Genomic DNA, 8,691 nt, shown 5'->3' with positions numbered 1-8,691 from the left:
GGTTCCTAGTTTTGAACACAGCCCTGCCTCCCTTATTCTCACAGCCTTCAACTAGCCAAGACACACAACAAACAGATGGGATTAATACCAAAACCATGGAATGGACTGCAATCTGAAGCTCAAGCCAAGAATAGGTGAGTCCTTCAGATCCTTTGGAATTGGTACTGTGATAGTGGCAAGGATGAGGGGGGCTGTCTTTGTGCCAGTGGTTTGAAACCCCCAATTCCATGTACATTCTGATTGCAAGGAGTGATCAACTATTTCCCTAAACCTTATGGAATCAAAATTTCACAGAGAGAGAATTAACTTCTTCAAAATATCATTATCTCCTTCTGTTTGACAAACAGAAAACGAAAATCTGGCATTACTCAAAACATTTCCTAAATTCCTTGTACAAACGCCACAGTAGTAGAAGGGAGGAAATCAGTCCATTTATAATCCAGCAGCTTGTAGAAACCAGCCTAGGCAACCTCAGTGAAAGCATATAAAATGCACCCCAAAAAAAGTAGGGCTCAGAAGCATCATTTCCCATCTGAGCAAGTGAGCTCACAGGACTCACCCTCTGTCTGCAGAAAAGAAAAAAGGAAAAAAAACAGGCTCCCTAGAGCTGAATAATCAGAAGCAAGTGAAACGTGACCACCTTCTCAAGTGGGTCTGAAACACCCATAGGTCATGCCCCCCGGTTCACCAGATTCGGACACTTTCAAAGTGGTAAAAGACACCGCAGGTGAGCTGGAATAGTAGGGGCCAGCATCTGCCCTGGTAAATCTTAATGTCCCAAAGCTCAGAAGACCCTGAAACCACTAGATCTTCAACATGGCTTTAACAGGTGATTTTTAAGACAGAAGCTAAGGACTTAAATGGTTGCAAATCATATTTAGCAATGCTGAAATGGATGTGGAGTGGATGACCTAAGGAAGGATGTGGAGACCATCATAGTGGCACACAGGACTGCCATCCAGAGTAGAAAGTTATAACTAAACATATTTTCTTTCACTATAAATTAAAGAAAGAGAATCTGGAATCAAGTGTAAATTTTCTGTGAGCCTGCAACTCACTGTGCAGACACCTCCAGGAAACAGTAGGAAACGTTTGAAATTAAAAAAAAAAAAAAAAAAAAACTGTCAACGAATGCTAAAGTATCCACTTGTAAAAGTGTCCTAATAGACGCTGAGTTTGTGTGAATTGTGCTGTTTAGGAGTCATGACAGGTGTTCAAAGCTAGAGGTTAACTTTGCTTTTTGGGTGAATACTTTCCTCTGCACTCATCCCCCACCCCATGTTTGGTGAGACTGGTCTATTTTGTATTAACCCTGTGGTGCCAGCTCAGGTCTTGAAGGATATATAGACTCTTTGTCTGTTATCTCCCTAGGGGATTGCAAAGAGCTGGCATATTCATTTGTCATTAATTCATTTTAAAGAGTTATTATGCTTGTATACTATCTGGGTGTAGTCCTGGTGCTGGAATCTGAGGCAAGAGGATCAGGAATCAAGAGAGATATCGAAGCAACACAAGACCCTGTCTAAAAACTAAACAAAACAGAAGTTGAGTGTATAAACACAGCTACCTGGGAGACACTGTGGATGTTCAAGTTGGTACCAACGTTTTTCTGACTCTATGACAATACTATGGTTTTTATTTTTATTTTTTTTTCATAAGAGTCTTCTCCCTTTTGGTCCAGTGGGAGAGCTACCCTGTAGTAACTCTGAGATCTGTTTTTGACCTTGGCCAATTTGAATTACCTTCATTGTGTCCTCTCCTCTGTATTTAACTCTGCTTCATCCCGCCTGGTGCAGATATCCACTCAGCTGAAAAGCAGCCAATCCTTTCCTCTGTGATCATCCTTCTTAAGGACTCTGGTGATTGCAGGAGAGAGGATGTGCTTCATTGGTACCCAGGAGAAGCTCAGGATGAAGGTGACTGTGAGGAGCCCCATCTTCGTGGCAGAACCTGACTCAAGGTTCACAAGACTCTACTGACCCCGTGTTAATGCTCTGAGTTAAGCTTAGTTAAATGAAGCCAGTAACACAAAGATCTGAAATGAGATTAACAAATATTTCCTAAACATAAATCTGCTAGTTTTTAAATGCAAAATGTTAAAATAGAAATGTTAAATGGTTTGCATGACTCAACAATGTCTTAAAACTTTGAATACCCTAATATTACCTTGTATTTCCTAAGCAGTTACAGCATACATAACCATCGTGTATAGTTAGGATTTTTTAAACCTATTAGCAATTATCAGGCTTCTAATGGTCAATAGAGAGGGAACAAAAATTTCTTGCCCTAAAATAGACACAATGGGAAATCATAGAAAAGCTGAGGCCTGCCTTTTTATGTTAATTTAAGTATCAGAGAACCAAGAGGAATCTGGAAATCTAAAACATCACTCCAACAGGGGTGTGTTCATTGAAGCCACCGGCAATAACATCTACACCCACTTCCCCATAGAAAGTCAACAAATGTGTGCTAGTAATGAGTGGATGGATGGATGGATGGATGGATGGATCAACAGATAGATGGATGGGTGGATGGATACAGAAAAACTCTTCTGGGATGTTTTGTTTTGCTTTGTTTTGTTCTGTTTTGTTTTTTAAGTCATTATTTTTCTCATCCCATGTCAAATCAAACTTAGAAGAAAAAAGAACTGACAGAATCTCCTATCTTTATTGAAATTTTGTTATGCAAAATTTTTTTAGGTTGGGATGTAGAACAGTGTTAGAACACTTTCTTAGCATGCATGAGGGTCTGGGATAGATCCCCACCACTACAAAAAAAATTAGTTTTCTGCCCATTTATTTAATATGTGATGAAAAAATAAACACAGATAATCTCAGATCAAGAAGAAGGAAGTATGTGTGGTTACAAAACACTGGGGCAGAGTCAAGGAGACAATCTGAAGAATAACTACATACACACATGCACTCACACTCATGCTCACGTACATACACACACACATACAAAACATTGAGGCAGAGCCAAGGAGGCAATCTGAAGAATAACTACATTCACACACTCATACACAACCACACACATACTTATACACACATACTTACACACCCACTCACACATGCACACACACACACACACACACACACACACACACACACACATACACCCTCAATTCAGACATCTTCCACAAAGTTTTTGTAGACGAACAAGACAAACCCTTGAATATTTTAACCATCCCTTTCCATGAAAGAGAGTTGTTACATGCATGAAAACACGGGTCATATTGGGAAGCTTTGGACATGATTTTGAATTCTCCGGTAGCAAATATGTCAAAGGACAGCTGATCATGTGCCTTGTGAACTTTTTTCCCTAATATTCCCCTCTTCATGTCCCCACACACATTCTGTTCCCTATCGGGGTTCTCCGAGCCCTATTTTTGTTGCTTTCTGCACTGCCCTTTCGTTTCTTATTAGGATGCCCTTAAATGTAGTGGTTCTTTGAGGATGAGGAAAGCATAAAGAAAGAGGAAGAGTTTTAAAAAAGACAAAAGAAATGGATCAAAGGTATTTCTGACAACAGAATTTCAAACGCATGTGGCAATGAATATCTGTCCGAGAAACAAAGTCCCTCACAGAAATATTTTTAAACAGGAAAGGCTTTCTCACAGCAGTTAATAATGTTGCCCTCTTCCTAACTTCAGAGGCCTGGGTGTCTGCCTGTGCTCCCAACTATTTCTAGTGAAATGTAACAATTAAAACGATCTGTTCACTCATATGTCTCCTGCATATTTTCCCTTTCTGCATCTATAGGAAGGACCCACTGTTCCAACATGGTACCTTTGAACAACTGGTGCTTTTTCAAGTAGAGTGCTGGCATTGCTCACAACCACTGCGAAGAGCAGAGGGATTAAGAGGGAGCAGGAATGTGAGAGTAAATGCACTGGGCAAATAGAAAAGGATTCCCAACTGCCTTGAGTTGCTCCGTATGTTCCTGTTGTCTACAGGGAGCCTTCAGTAGGAGACCCGTATCTTTCAGTCCCATGTATAAATTTGTTCTGTAAATTAAAATGTTGGCTTGTGATCCTCTGGTATTTAAGAAGGTGAGCAATGGCCTTGGCGGGAGTATGTTTGTGTAGAAATGTGTCATAAAAGATGATGTCTTGGCCCAAGAAATACAAGGTCCAGGCTTAGTAATTTGTTAAGAAAGAAAAAAAAAAAAAGCACCAGAATTAAACGTAGCAAACACATCATGAGCGTAAAGTTTTTGCCAAGTGTCACTTTCTTTTGAAAACGTCAGCTTTTACTCTGTGGTTTTAAGAAATATTTTTAGCATTTTCCTTTAAAGAGTTTCCTTGCTAACTTTGGTCATTTTTGCTTGTAAGTGATAACACACAGCACCAAATAGTAGGTGCTTTCATGGACCAAAACATGAAAATGCCGTCAACTGATTAGTCCATAGTGCTTAGCTATGGATTCACCTCAATGTGGCCCTTTGCTTCTGGAAATGATTAGGCATAGATAGGTTAGTCCAGGTAGACTCTAACTTTAAGGCTTGACCATTACAATACTGGTAATTAGAAAGTGGATTTTTTTTAAAACCGTCTTTTCCTGTCCTGTGAGATGCTGGTTTACAATTTTGCATGTTAACTAAAATGCTTCTGCCACCCATGCACAGGGCTTTTCGGCAAATCATGAAACTGCCTCCAAAGATAAATATCAAGACCAGATTGACTTCATAACAATATACACTTCTTCCCTGAAAATAGTTCCTACTATGCTCTGATATTCTCACATGACTTGGTCTTTTTCTTTAGAGACAGAAGTAAAACTCGTACCCTGAGGTGACCCGCTACCACGTACGGTGATATTTAGCTGTTAGGACTTGTCACAGTCTGATGATCTTCTACATCAAGGGCACCTGTATTGAAGCAGTGTGCTGAGGAAGAAGATATTTAAACCCAAGAGATGAGGTACTAATGATAGTTTGGAAAATGATCGGGAGCTTGTAGGTACCTGGGATTGTCTACACAAGTGTCCAGGAGATCTTATCAGTACTTTCATATTTCTAGAAAATTCTTAAATTAATAAGGATTTCTCAAGGATGAAAACTTTAGTGACTTCTCTACGGGCAGTAAATAACTACTACTAAATTATTGGCTAACTTTCAGTCAGTCTGTGCTTGAAAAGAATGAATGCAGTTCCTTGTGATGGGAAGTCTGCACGATAACTTTGAGTGTCCCCTTCGTGAACTGGAAAATGAATTGGAAAGCAAAACTCACACGATTCTTCCGTTCTGAAGCACCTTTGTAGTTCTTGTATTCAGTTCTTGTATGTCTGGAAAAATTCACTTTAGTTCAATTCCAACATGCTTGCTCTGAACTTCAGTGACCATGGAAACAATGCCTTTCCTGTCAAGTCATTCTCCACTTGTAACAGAGATGCTCCACTTCCTGCTACCATTGAACTAAGATGCTTTAACGTTTTTTCTTGAGTATTTATGAACAGAAGTACAGTCTACCACATCTGGTCACAGTGTGTCTCTAATCAATAGCTAAGAAGAAAAAAATCAAAAATCTAAATGACATGTTATGCTTTCTGGGCATGAAAGTCTTATTATTTTAAATTTTTTACAGTAGACCTCCAATAAAATAAATCCAAGTCATTATTTCTATACAGTGTCATCCTTTCTACTCTCCCTCACTTTATGATGTAAGGCTTTTATAGAACATGCTTGTTATCAACACTCTCGAGATACATTATCAAATGGTAAAATTTTAAGACCTTTGAGACCTTAGAAAGGATCAAAAGAGAAACGGTATTCCTAGGTCGCACAGCACCCAGGTTGTAAGTACCGCAACCTTCTCCATGCCAACCAGAGAATTAATTCTTGAGCACTCACTGCGGTTCTTTCTGCAAACCCTTCTTAAGTTGCATACTGCAGAAATGAGCTCCATGTGGCTGCCTGCACTCCTTGTTCAAGGAGGGTGATGATGGCAGTCATTTTGAGTCTCTGAACCTAAAACATATGCAACATTCTCAACAGCAATGAAGTCTTAGAGAGACACAGACAAATAAAACAACCTATCTCCTTGCTATAGAGAGAAGCAGACTTGTTCTTCTGTTAAGGAAGAAACTACAATGGTTCTCTCTCTCTCTCTCTCTTTCTCTCTCTCTCTCTCTCTCTCTCTCTCTTTCTCTCTCTCTCTCTCCCCTCTTCTTCTTCCTCCTCCCTTCCATTTTCTCTTCCACCAAACTCCCTCTCATATCAACCCAAAATTTAAAGCTTATGAAAGTCAATTTTTAGAATCATAAATTTTAATTTAATTTTACTAGTTAGAATATAATAAGGAACAATGAGCTTGAAACACAATCTTTGTAAAAATCAAAACACAATATAAAAAGATAAAATTAATCTCCATCCCTCAAAAAAGAAAAAGAAATCTAGACTTGAAAGTATGTAAGAAGTAAATCTGTATTTAGCCAAGATATGTATTAGATTCCCTTCTTTGATTTTTAATTTCATTTTACTTAAAATTAGATATCAGGTTTGTTTTTATTACAAATGTTTCCAACATAAAACCACAGGCTGTTCACAGTTAAACAGACGGGGAAAAGTATAGCAAAAAAGAATTATAATACTCTCTCACTTTAACTAATATAATGCTAATAAAGAAAGTGAAAGGGGTATGAAAAGTGAAATTATATCTTTTTTTTTTAAATATTTCTCTCTCATCCTGCAATCTGGATGATGCTACTTTTATTATTCTGTAATGTAATGTTTTTTTTTTGTAAACTTTGTGACTCACTTTTTAATTTTATCAGAACGCCTTGCCCTGGCAGCAGGCTGTCTACTGCTTTCCAAAGAACGCCTGCAAATCAGCCCTGTGCAGCTTTGTGTTTCACTCGAGGCACAGACCAGTTCCTGATGTGCTCAGGGTTTCCAGGACACGAAGCACAAGCTGGACATTGGCCTTGAATCTCCACTGAAAAGGATGTCGGGATTTTACTTCCATTTTCTAGCACTCATTTTCTACCACTCGTTTTTGTCCCATTTGAAATATGAAAATGTTTACTGGCCAAGAAACGAGGACGTGGGGACCTAATGTCAGACAAGCGGATAACCGGATGCTACACATTGACAGGTTTTCAAATGTATTAACTTAAGACTGGAAGTGCAAGGGGGAAGGACAGTGTGGGGTACCACGATAAAACTGAGGAAATTTTGCAAAAGAAAATGTGAACAAAACGTCTAAATAATCAGAGAAGTTAAATGATAACAAAAGAAAAATTCCCATTATAAACATAAGGCCTAATCTCTTTTTTGATGTCGCATGAGATGTAAGGGTTGTAAAAAAGACTAATATTTTTTAACTATGTAAAGTTAAAAAAAAGATAAAATATCATAAGGAAGTGAATCACTGACTTCTTCATCATTGAAGGGGGTGGTCAAAAGCAGTAATACAGAGAAATCTAAACACTCACTTCCTTCAGCTAGCACAGAACCTTCAACCCTGAAGTACTAACATATAGATAATTTTTTCTTAATCCTATGGGACATACAACTGTCATGTGTTCCATTGTTATCAAAAGGCCATGTTAGGTTCACAGCACAAAAACACCAGCCCGATAGTTGATCATAATCTTTGTTCCCGTGGAGTCACAAGCTCGCAAGGATGGCTGTATGTTCAGATTTCATCTAGGTGACGGGTACTTTGCATGGTCTAACGTGTTGTGGAAAGAGCAGTAGACTGGGGTGGGTGTTCATCTTGGTGAGCTGGAGAAGCGCTGTCAAGATGATTCATTTAAATAATTAAATTAAATTTTTAAAAAATTCACTTCTCTCCCGATCCGCTTGATAATACTGATAAAAAAGAACAGAATAACCACTTAAGTCTGTAAGTGGGCACACAGAGACCGTAGGAAGCCTCAGGAACCTTTGCTCAGTTAGTAAACTGTACTTTCAGGTCCTTGAGATGACTTGGGGTAAAGGCACTTGCTACGCAAGTCTCATGACCTGAGTTCAAGTCCCGTGACCCACAGTGGAAGGTGAGAACTGATTCCTGAAAGTTGTCCTCTGACTTCCACATATGTATTGTATATTGTGGCATGGATGTGTCACCACTCACACTTAATACACACACACAAGGGGTGGGGGGGCTCCGTGGGTCTAGGCCAACCAGGGCTACATAGTCAGACCCTGTCTCAAAATAAATAAATAGCTGTGTCTCCTAATACAATGGTTTTTTAAAATCTCTGTCACCGAAATCTGTATCTTGTTTTGGTCCTAATCAAACTGCTTGAATGTGTAGAAAGTTTTGTTTCATATAAGAATGCATTGTGAAAATAACCTTTGGTACTGCAGACCATTAAGGAAAATCAGATTTACAAAGTCTACGCCTAGCATATCACATAACTATTCACATAGTAAGCACACAATAAATGCTGACTAGCAAGAGGGGTGAGGCTAGAAACAAAGGAGAGATGAGATGAGAAAATGGAATGCTAAAAATGGTGTAGTTAATTCCAAACTACACTCTTCAAAAGGTACCCCAAGCTACAATTTCCCCATTCCATTCCCTTATCTGTAATCACCGCCTTTCATCTCCTCGAGCATTTTAAAATAGACAGTATGCAAAGAGTTCTGACTTCTAATAAGCTAGCTAAACATTTTTCAAAGTCTTCCTGTTTCTATTTTTGCCTGATACGTAGGAAAGTTTGCTTTTGCTCTGTAAGCAGAAAA

Source organism: Mastomys coucha, unplaced genomic scaffold, assembly GCF_008632895.1.
Source record: "Mastomys coucha isolate ucsf_1 unplaced genomic scaffold, UCSF_Mcou_1 pScaffold22, whole genome shotgun sequence".
In the NCBI taxonomy this organism is placed as follows: domain Eukaryota; kingdom Metazoa; phylum Chordata; class Mammalia; order Rodentia; family Muridae; genus Mastomys; species Mastomys coucha.
This window is presented reverse-complemented; position numbering follows the sequence as displayed.